At 44.1% G+C, this 11,235-nt stretch overlaps 1 long non-coding RNA gene across 19 annotated transcripts; it reads right to left on the bottom strand.

The window, feature by feature from the left end:
• Positions 1 to 1,007: 1,007 nt before the first annotated feature.
• On the bottom strand, positions 1,008 to 9,261 carry LOC123069717 (uncharacterized). Of its 19 annotated transcripts, XR_006432732.1 has the most exons (15): positions 8,405 to 9,260; positions 7,585 to 8,272; positions 7,119 to 7,504; positions 6,645 to 7,031; positions 6,228 to 6,279; positions 5,587 to 5,902; positions 4,421 to 5,077; positions 3,683 to 4,115; positions 3,296 to 3,496; positions 3,102 to 3,209; positions 2,950 to 3,007; positions 2,703 to 2,800; positions 2,530 to 2,624; positions 1,783 to 2,454; positions 1,008 to 1,538 (listed from the first exon to the last, which is right to left on the bottom strand). It is a non-coding gene; the product is annotated as an uncharacterized lncRNA (long non-coding RNA). The 19 variants fall into 19 exon arrangements; XR_006432726.1 differs by having other exon boundaries at positions 3,278 to 4,115; positions 8,405 to 9,261; XR_006432733.1 differs by having other exon boundaries at positions 3,102 to 4,115; positions 5,587 to 5,895; positions 6,645 to 6,745; positions 6,885 to 7,031; positions 8,405 to 9,261.
• Positions 9,262 to 11,235: the final 1,974 nt, after the last annotated feature.

Genomic DNA, 11,235 nt, shown 5'->3' with positions numbered 1-11,235 from the left:
GCAACAGCACCCAATCCCCATCGAGATATCTCAAGCAAGGTGCCCCTTCTCTTCTCTACACATCACCACTCCTCACCATCCAGCACTGGCGGAGCCTCATAGAGGCCAAACAGATCATGACCCCGCCTTCCAAAACTACAAGCAAAAAATTACTACTATGCATACTAAGTGTTTGATCCAACCCATTAGTGAATAATACTCCTCCCAACCCCATTATTATTAGATGAATACCCTCGAAGGATACACACATGCATATTCGTGTGTGAAGCTAGCTAGCTACTCCATGCAACTTGATTGAATGTTGTACAAGCAGCTTCCTCCTGCATGTGCACATAATGCTTGCTTACTGCTACATAGATGGATTCACCCGACTGGTGGTTGCCAGCTGCATATGTTGCCATTAGGTTGATTCGCCCCCTGCTTGCTGCTGCGCCTACATGGACCATCTTGTGCTATGCGCGCAATCGCCAAGGCGATGAGCTGACGACCGTTGATGAGCCAAGCTGCCAAAGGATGGAAGGAGCAAGATATGTTCGATTAGAGTGTAATTTTACTTCTAGGCTATTTTGAATTAAAAATTTGCTTTGAGTTGAAAATTTGCGCCCCCCCCCCCCTATTGCTTGCCACGCTCTACCACTGCCATCCAGTGCTGCTCCTCCTCTTCTACATCCATCTCCCACAAGTGGCTTGCGTCACTCCTCCCCCAGCTCCCTCCTATCACTGGATGGCCGTGCTCCACCCGCACCCTCATCGCAACGCCCGTGCTCCAACCACACTCATGAAGCCGCATAGAGAGCTCAGGTCAATGCCCGTGCGTTGCTACGGGCTACAATGCATATAAATTTAGCTGTTCAACATCATTTTTATGGAATATAATTCTTGTGCACATGAGAATATATCATTATTATTTTTACCGGTAAAACTGTTATCTTCTTGTTCCTCATCCACTCTCTCGGCCTCTCTCATCCATCAATGGCATATGTGGCCCACAATCCTGCGTGTCCATCTCAACTAAACCAACAACCACATACTTCAAATTTTTAACACATAACCGATTTTTTTGTATACATTAGACATATATATTCACTCAAGCAAACAAACAAATTTCGTTTCTACGTAACACCGCCTCCTTCTGCTTCTCGCAGCAGCAACAGGGAAGCCCCACCAAGGCTTGCTTCAATCTCTCGTGACGCCTCCCTCCACATCGGTGTCGCTGGATCTCGCCGCGCGTTCTAGGTTGTGCCGTTGTGGACACTTCAGCACTCGCTCATCGGCTATGTTGAGGAGATCAAATTGATGGACCGACGGGCAGGAGGTGGAGGGCAGCACGTGGTGGCGGGGATGGATGTGCCGCCAATGGGGAGTTGGGGACGCTGATGTGGGTCCGACGCCAACAGGTTGTCTCGTGGCTCGACGTTCCCAACAGCTGCCTGCGGCACACGGGTCGCCGGCAACCCCGTGGTGCTCCTGGACTGCCACAACGACGGACCGACCCCGCCTCCATTTACGCCTCGTCATCCTCTCACTCCGCTTGTTTGCTTCATAGGGAATAATTATCTCTATCAATAAGCAGAAGCAAACAACTTCTGATCATAAAAGAAAAAAACTAAAAAAAGATAATTATCTCATTTCAGTCCTTACAACATGCCAATTTGATCATTTATATGCATTGTACTCCCTCTGTCCCAAAATATAGGAGCATTTTTTTACACTACGATTGTGTCAAAAACGCTCTTATATTTTCGGATGGAGGGAGTAGTAAATTATGAGCAGTAGTAGCACCTTATATGAGTGTGAATTGGAGAGGAGATTATATGATGAGATTTCTTCACCCTATTCATTTCCTTCTTTTTAAATATGATGAAATCAACATCCTGTACATTAAAAAAAAGTATGTTAGCTGATGAATTGTTTCTTATGAAACTGAGGTTTTGAGCATTGGAATCCAATTCATACAAATTTGAGAACGAAAACTCTAAAACATGAAACTAAAAGTTTATGGATAAAATATATATAACTACAACATTTTGACATTGCAAACTGGTCAGAGTATGTATTGACAATTATCATCAAGATGATATCCATAATGTAAATAATTAATGTTAACGACTCTAAGCTCCCATAATACAATGAGCACGCCACAGTCACTGATGGTGAGGAAACATCACTAACTGCCGTAAGTACGTCTAGAAATAACTCAGGATGGAGTATAAAATAATGTACCTTGAAGAAACATGAAACTATCTATACCTTACCTTGCTGTATGGGCACTGAGCCCGTGTGGTGTTGGTTGAGTTCACATTTGGAAACAAGCTATGCACAACTTAAATACAAGGCGAGCAGTTCCCGACAGGTTCTGTCAAACGTGGATGCTAAGGCTAAGGAGATATATACACTACTGAGCACAGTAACAGACAGGCGATTTTCCATTTGTGATCTCCAGGCTTCACGATGCTGTGGAAACATAGATGTCATAAATATCCATTTGCGGGAAACTGGAACAAGAGCAACTACAGGAGATTTTCAGACCTGATATCATGCGGTGTTATAAATATCCATTGTGAGCCTTGTGCAACAGCAAAATCTACAAGGGTGTCCAAGCTTATTTTACAGCTCACCGCGTCCTGCACAAATCAGATACCACCGATAAGGTTTCATTTGTCATTAACAGGATGGTTGCAGAAAGCGTAGCGTTTGCTCACCATGAATACATCAAACTCATCCATGGCCCTAAAAGGTGCTTCTATCATCCCATGAAGTGCTAAAGCGAAGCAAAGTGTCGAAAAAGATCGCTCTCCCCCTGGACCAAGATGCATGGCAAAAGTTCTAGTTATCAAAAACATTAAAGATTCCTAAAGAAAAACGAATTGGTGAATAGTATTCTCAACAATAGATATAATGTGAAAAATATATCTTGCAAGTTACAACTGTGGCAAACTATACAGGTACCTGACAGTCCTCTAGTGTCTCTTACGGTGTCATGGGATGCATCTTGAGGCATCGTTAGCTACATCAAACACCATAAACAACTGTTACATGAAGCACAAATCCTCCAACCGCTATGTACACATCAAAATGGCAATGTTATGAAGGATTCATACCTCAATGTTACGAAGGTGCTATGCAATCTTGTAGGGAATGTACCCGGCATACATTAGAGATGCCCAATCATTAGGGATAAATACATATATGGATCCAGAATAATTCACCTCATATTGCATATAAGTAACAATTCAATTAGTTGGAAATTAAGGGGATTACAACTATTGAAAGTTACCTGAAGAGCATCACTTACAAACAAATTTCGGCCAAGCTTTATAACCACCATCAGTTGTAAATTTGTTTTAACCCACACAACATGATAACGAGTTGGGCATCTTGTTCCCTAGAAGACTTCTGAATCAGCAATTAGACTGACTATTCATATAATATAGTAGAAGAAATGGAATCAACAACATGTTAGGGACACCCCTTCTTTGTGCTAGCTTAGCTACACCTGTAGAAATCAAAATCAAGTTAGCATATCCCAAAAAAAAGGCTAATGCATCAAACGAAAGGACTACTTTGATGAACCTTCTGGAGCACTACAAGAAAAAAGAGAAGCACACCACCAAGAAAATGCACTCGAGTATGCGACCAAGTAGGTATGTTTCCTGTAAGAAGAGTACCCACGATGCCTTACATGTATAGAAGCAATTTATTTCTATTCCAGCAGCTGCTCCTATGTGGGATGAAACAAATATCTCCAAAATAAAAGCTCCTCGGAGCCTCTTATGTTGTTCAGCAATCCTTCTCCCAAAATAGACCTTAACATTTTGTGGGTTCTTCCTCAAAATGGAATAGAATAACAGAAAAAGTATACAAAGACCAATATTGATTCCAGCAGAGGTCAGAAGAGCACCAATTTTCATCTCTTTATAACAAAGTATATGAGATTCAACACTCATTATGTCATCTGAATACAAAATAATTCATAGCTCTGTTCGCGTGTTGATGCCTGAAGGGAAAAAATGGGTTATGAAATTTCATATAACATATAGAAGACCTACATACATGATCTTGAATTAATTCAGCTATCACATTGTTCCCATGTGTGCCCCCAACAGATCGACTTTCTGCAACCAGGAGAAAAAAGAAAGTCTATTTTATTACTGGTGAGAATTGAAACAATCTGAACTGAACTCCCTCTCCTGCTGATTTACAAGGGAACATAAAAGCTAGCTGTAAAATCATATTGGGGGGAGGACAGTTAATTACAGCAAATGTGGAAGTGAGCAGCAATGGTAAAGTCAATCATAACATAGACTTTATGTAGAAAACAAAACAAACGGGGCTTGAATAAATAAGACGGATCTCTCCAGCTGGCTTTGATCCATCTTTCACTTGGGAAAAATGGGGGGGCACGGACAAGGGACCTCACCTTGATATCAAGCTCATGGAACGAGTTGCTATGACGTCGGCGGCGTCCACAAACCCTTCAAACGGGCCCACCACTACATCCAGCAACAACCGGTATGACTCCGGTGCTGCCACAAATGATGACACTTCCACCACTCAGCAGGCCCCGCAGCGCGCCCCCTTCCATGACCGACGGGTCGAAGCGGCCGGCATAGACCTTCCTGTAGATGACGCCCACCGAGCAGAGCTGCGAGAAGAGCGTGGCCGTCAGCACGCCGGCGGCGCGCGCCATGCAGCCCGCCCACGGGAGTTGCCGGTCGTACATGAGCACGCGCAAGCGCACAGGCCTCCCCGTAGTGGCCTCGGAAAGAAAGAGCGTCTCAAGGGTGTCGGACACGCAGCCCTCGGCAACGGTGTCCCGACGGCGACCTGGATTAAGGTCATGTCCAAGGCCGAAGCTTATTTCTCACTCATACTTCCGAGCATGCTCAGACATCAAACGGGTGCGACAGTCTCTCTCAATGTAGTAACAGCGGCACCAACATGAACCGTAGCATAGCAGTAGTGTCGCCCCTGCGCACGGGTCGTCTCTCCTTCCCTTCCCCGCTCGAGCGACGCTATTTCCAACCTTTCCTGCTGCATTTCCTTGGCACTGCACTCCCTCTGCTTTCCCTCCTCTCTTCCATGGCCCATGAATTATAGCAAAGGAAGAAAAGATATTTCAGTCTGAAAGTCTGAAATATTTTGATCTCTATCAACTAGAAGCACAGATAACTATAATTTTAAAATATGAACATATGCTATCTTCATCAGTAAATGAACAGGTAAAAAAGCATAGGACCAAAACCAAATAATTTCGGCATGAATGTTACAGATCATTTAGTAGCACAATGGCAATGTGTGCAAACCATTGTACTGTTACCACTTGCAAAAGTTTAACAACAATTCACGACTCCAACATCATGCAGTACTTTTATATTACTATAGGATACTGGATACAAATGGCTTTGTAAGGGGTTTCATACACAATTTTTAATGTGTAAGTAAACATGTTCGAAGAAGCAGGAATGCTGATGCAAAATTAAACCATGGATATAACCTTATAGCACCAACATGCCTGTCTATGTTACTCATCAAGCCAGACTATAGAACTTTTCTCTGTCGGCAACCTGTCCAAATAGACACTACCTAATTGCCTCAAGCTAGCCCCATTCCGCCACAAATATGCACATGCGGCTTTCCTCTTCGGTCTTCTCATCCGCCTGACCATCGGGAGCATTGCCCACTATGCATGCTCACGTCTACTTGCTCCTTGTCAAGTACATCCATGCGTCCGACTCCCACCTCAACACCATGCTCCATGTTTGCTGATGTCTATGTCAAGTCCAGCCTCATGACACAGATGGGGTGTATTATTTTGTCCAACACATGAATGACCGTCACCGCACCCGCCATTCTCGTTTCTTATGCCCCTATTAAACTCGCCGCCGCATGCGCCTTTATCCTAGGAAAAAATACATTCAGAACATTATAAAAAACGTAATATTTAAATCTATTTTTCCAGTCAATGCAAGATGTGGTTCCTCACCTTTATTTCATTAGCAGAAGATTCAAAAGTTAGGCTTTAATACAGCTTTCAAAATGAATAATGTGTACTATAATCAATCATGTGCTAGGTTATCATTGAGAAAACATAATACAGAAGTACACTGAAGCTACCCGCTCTTAGGTTTATAGTGTATACTGTATACTACAGATGTATAATTTTGAGATCAACGCTGCAACTTTGTCATGCATCAGGGATATCTTTGTTTTGAAAAGAACATCACCTGTGTGGGTTGTGGTTGGTAACATGTGCTCATTGCTCAGGTGTGTTGAGATCTGCAAGTTTTAGCACAAGAAACTTTAGTTGTAACACTGTCCAGCTATGCCTGAAACAAATAGAATTATTGAAATGGTCTACTCATCAAATTATTACCCAGAGTATATAACTTCACATATTTTGACCAAACAGACTTGATAACTTATTTTTCAAGTAAATAAGAACACATGTGAAAAAAGAAATGTCCAAGCTTTCCTTATAGATTACTACAGGAAACTTGGCTCTCTCACATCTGAAGATGAACCTATGATAGAAGATTATACCAACCATGTACATGAAAGAATTGACAAAAGCCATTTCTGAAATGTAGATTAGAAAAATAGTGCAGACCAAAAGAACATGGTGAGTGAGTGAAAGACTCAACTTGCCTTTACCAAGATTTCCACATATGCCAAACAAATTCTGTCACTGAAACTTTTATCCAAGCTAGCGCTGCTCTGGTTCTTTTCCTCCATACGTATCACCCTGCAATGAAACGTATCACATTAAGAATAATTAGAGGTATCCTGAAAAATAAAATGACAGCAATTAGTATTACTCCATAAATGAACAATGAGACTGCTGGAAAATACATTGTAATAACATATTAATATTTTTGTATTACCATAAGAACATATTATTCGAGTTCCTTGCAAAAGTTTAATAGAAATCATGGACCTGAACTGCTTCATCTTGTCATGCCCAAATCTCTTTCCCCTAGAATGTGTGGAGGCGCATCTCCCAGCAGTAGCGAGTCACGACTTTTCAATAACTGATAGAAGAACACAAGTTAAAAATTAAGCAACAGAGGTGGCACCTGACAAAGGATAATACATATTATATTCTAGTCTTATCGAACCTATAACTTGATCCTTAGTAATGAATTATTACATTCTTGCACGATCGAGGGAACTGCTTTAGTATGAAGTCCTTTGGTTCAGGCCCTGAATGGCCAACACCATCACGCATTGCAGCCCTGTGTGAACACACACTGCTATTCGTGTCTCTTGGCTATTGGATTATAATTGAATGTTAGTAGACAACAAGCAAAAGGCAATTCATATACTCTGCACTCAGTACACCATGGATGCTCCGAAAATCAACTTTTGATCTATTGCTGATAGATCGGCTGCAATCACCAATGATCATGATCCTCATAATCTAGTTGTTGAACACCTTGATTCTCAAAAGAATTCCATGCTGCATTGTTATTTCACCCAGGTTAAGGCTATGAAGATAAAACACCTGCACAAATCATGCACTTGATCGTTATGTATAAATGCAATGCAGCTCAGACCAATAATTTTTGAGGTACTGTCTAATACCTGAAGGAATAGAACACCCGGTTATGTTGGTCACGGATTTCTTCCTTGTGACATCACACTTTAGCTTGTCATCTGCCTCTAGTATGCCTTCCATGACATATTAACCCCACTTGTAATTATGAATATTGTCAGGACCCATAAGCATTGGCCAGTATGTTAGGCTTGAATAATCATATTTTGCCATCGGTGCCATCATGTATCCCACAAGGAAAATAATAAGTGTTGCCTTGGAAGCATGCACCTCCTTCTCTGTCATCGGTGAGTTATAATTCTTTTCCAGTAATGCTTGAGCTGCTTTCAAACTTCTTCCTTCTTTTGACCCTATAATCCCTAAACATCATCTGATCTCCTTGGCTGCTGACTGAATGCAGTCATTCTTCTTGTTAGCAACACGAGCGCCTGTCCAAGGGATCCTGATCGAATACCTTCCCAACGTCCGTGGCATCAAACGGGCAAGTTCTATCATCATCAATTACAATTGCCCTCCTATATCTATGTCCACATGTGTAAGCAAGAACACATCCGGCTTTAGATTTAGCTTGTTCGGCTCAGGGATATGGAGGATACCTCCCACCCTATAGAAACCACAATGTCGCGCTTCTTCTGATTGAACTTTGAGATGCTGCTATGAATCAGTTTAACAGAACTTCTTGATGTTGCCCCAGTGCCTCCTTCCAGATGCATCTCCCTGTGCAAAAATTAATCCTCAGTACTAATTGATAATCACAGAAAGGACAACATGGCACTGTCGTGCATGCTGTGCTCGCCCCTAATCTGTTCAAGATGTGCATCCTATCTTGTCGATGGCACGGTGCCGTACCTGTCTTGCGGTCGCGGACGTGGATGGAGACGGAGCACGCGGCACACCAGGAACACGACCTTCTTGCGTCACCATGCCATCACCACGCACACGGACGCCGGTATCCTCACGATGGTGGCCAGTCTCGATACCCCCCACTTGCTCTTCCTTCTGCCGTCATGGGGTCTGTTGTCCAAGTTACGCCCGTGATGGTGGTGTCCGTGGAGGGCCATGGGTGGTGGCATTGCACGTGAGGCGGCAGCTTCTGAAGAAGAGGATCCGGCGTGCTACAGTTGGCAAGACAGCGGTGGGGAATACGGGACGGCGACATCGGTGTTGTATGGAGAAGAGGATGGGGGAGGCCGTGGATCATGAAGCGTCGATGGGAACAATGGGAGCAGCCTCGTCGCTGGGGAGCGGCGTGGCATCAGGAGGCAGAATCGGTGATCTCGTGCGGATCGGAGCGCAAGGGAGGACAGATGTGATCGTGTGGCAGCACAGAAGCTTGCGACGGGAGGTGGCGGGGGCTGCAGCGACGGGCGGCGGCGTTTGAGGGAGGGGATCGGCGGCGGCTGCGAGGGCGAAGGATCTGGTGAGGCGGCAGGGCAGACGTTGCAGGAGACGGTGGCGGGGACCTCGAGGACGAGCTTCCCTGGCTCCAGAGGCCATGGCGGCGCCGGACACAGCGGCGAGGCGAGGAGGAGGCCGGCCGTCGGGGAGGCAGGAGCTCCTCATCCCCTCGATCCAGATCGGGATCGAGGATGGAGCAACGGGGGCGCGAGGGAGCGGGCGACCCGCGGGCGGCGGTCGGGGCGTAGGTTATTTTCGTAGGTTAACCGTCGTAGATTTTTTAGGACGATTTTCTGTCGATGAATTGTAGTGTTTCATAACTGGCATCGTGGTAGCATACCTTTTTTTTGTCGGTCTCGAGGACGGAAGGGGAGAATCACTGGGTTGCGGGAGGTGGGATCGAGGACGAAAATTAACCATCTCTGGTGGGATGAAAATTGACCGGTGGAGACTACCAACTGTTTCATTAGGAATAGAGATTAGTATAGTACTCCCTCCGTTCCCAAATATAAGTCTTTCTAAAGATTCCAGCAAGTGACTACTACATATGGAGCGACTGTTCCATTAGGAGTAGAGATTAGTATAGTACTCCCTCCGTTCCCAAATATAAGTCTTTCTAAAGATTCCAGCAAGTGACTACTACATATGGAGCAAAATGAGTGAATCTACACTCTAAACTATGTCTTCATACATCTGTATGCTGTATTCCATTTGAAGTAGTATCTAAAAAGGCTTATATTTATGAACAGAGGGAGTGTATGGCATTTTTTATTCCAGTCGTAACGTTTTCACAGTGAGGTGGGGCCGCAGTTGAGCAAACTCACCCCACCCACCGGGCGTCGGCCGAGTTTAGAGCAAGTACAATAAGGTGATGTAGGCGGGCTGTAAGACATTAAATATTATATTCTTGCTTACTTGGAAGAGAGAGAAGAGGAGAGAGAAAAGAAGCGGGCTACTAGTTAACAGCCGGCTGCAGCACGTGGTCCTAGATACTTTATGAGAGAGTGGAATGGGCCATATATCAATAAAGTAGTACATATTTATATCTACCTATTGTACTTGTTGGCTATAAACTTGATTATATGTGACATGGCAACATCATATAGCCAGCAGCTGGCTATATTATTAACCATGCTCTTAGAGAGTAGAAGAGAGAAACAAGGGAGGAGGGTTAGCTGTAGCACGGACGCTGTTGTTAGATGGGACCCATGTTTATAGAATAGGAGTAGTGAGCACTCGTGCCTCTTTTTTTTAGGAAAAAATTAGTCGTATGTCTAGTATCACTAGTTGGGTGCGTGCGACCTATAGCTGTCATCACTTTAGGTCTACTTTTCGAACCGCGGCTACGCTTCACAGTACATATTTTTCACGCATTTATCCTCCTATATGTACTCCTAGGCTATTTCCACGTGCTCCCATTCGTCGACATGTGGGACATAGAGCATCTTGGCCGTAGTGCATGCACGAGTCGGAGCATATGCCGGGGTACTTTACATTTCAAACCTCACGAATTACATGCAAACCCTCCGTAGAAGAATAAATAAATCAACGAATTACTACATGAAACCGGATTATTTTCGTGGAAACCGGAGCACGTTCATTAAATTTTGGATATAACACGTTTATAAAAAATGACCGGACCTAAACCAGTCTAAGGGCCTCTTTGATTTTTCCCAAAAAAAGGGCCTCTTTGATTCGCAGGATACAGAAAACACAGGAATGGGGAAAGTATGATGGCGATGAACCGAGACGAGGAGAACTCTAACTCAGTTAGAGGTTAGAGTTAGATTCTAACCTGAACTAACTCTAAACCAAAGAGGTGTATGGATGGCAGGGTTAGATTGACAATAAATGTTCTATCTCAATCATTTGACTACTTTGGACCCTATTTTTAGTCAGACTAAAATAAGTCCCTTGGATCCAAGCACCCTCTTGGTGTGGCCGACTCTTCTGTGGCCTCCTCTCACTCACAATTGACATAAACGAACCATCTATACAATCAAGCATGCAAAACATGATAATTTTTACTTTGTCCATACAAATGAGATATCCCACTTAAACATACAAGTCGTCAATCAAGCTTCACAAAATAAAAAAACACTTCATGAAACAAAGAATGAGCTAACTCATCACGGAAGTTGTTCATGATAGGGAGGGAGCCCGGAGCCCCTCACGCACCGAGGGAGGAGCTCGCCATCATCGCTCTGGAGGAAGGCTCTGTAGAGCCCAAGCCCCGGGAACCCCTCCGACGCTGGCCCTTGCGAGTTGAGGTCGACACCGGC

Source organism: Triticum aestivum, chromosome 3B, assembly GCF_018294505.1.
Source record: "Triticum aestivum cultivar Chinese Spring chromosome 3B, IWGSC CS RefSeq v2.1, whole genome shotgun sequence".
NCBI lineage: Eukaryota > Viridiplantae > Streptophyta > Magnoliopsida > Poales > Poaceae > Triticum > Triticum aestivum.
The sequence above is the reverse complement of the archived record's forward strand: the minus strand, read 5'-3'. Positions and strand labels throughout refer to the sequence as shown.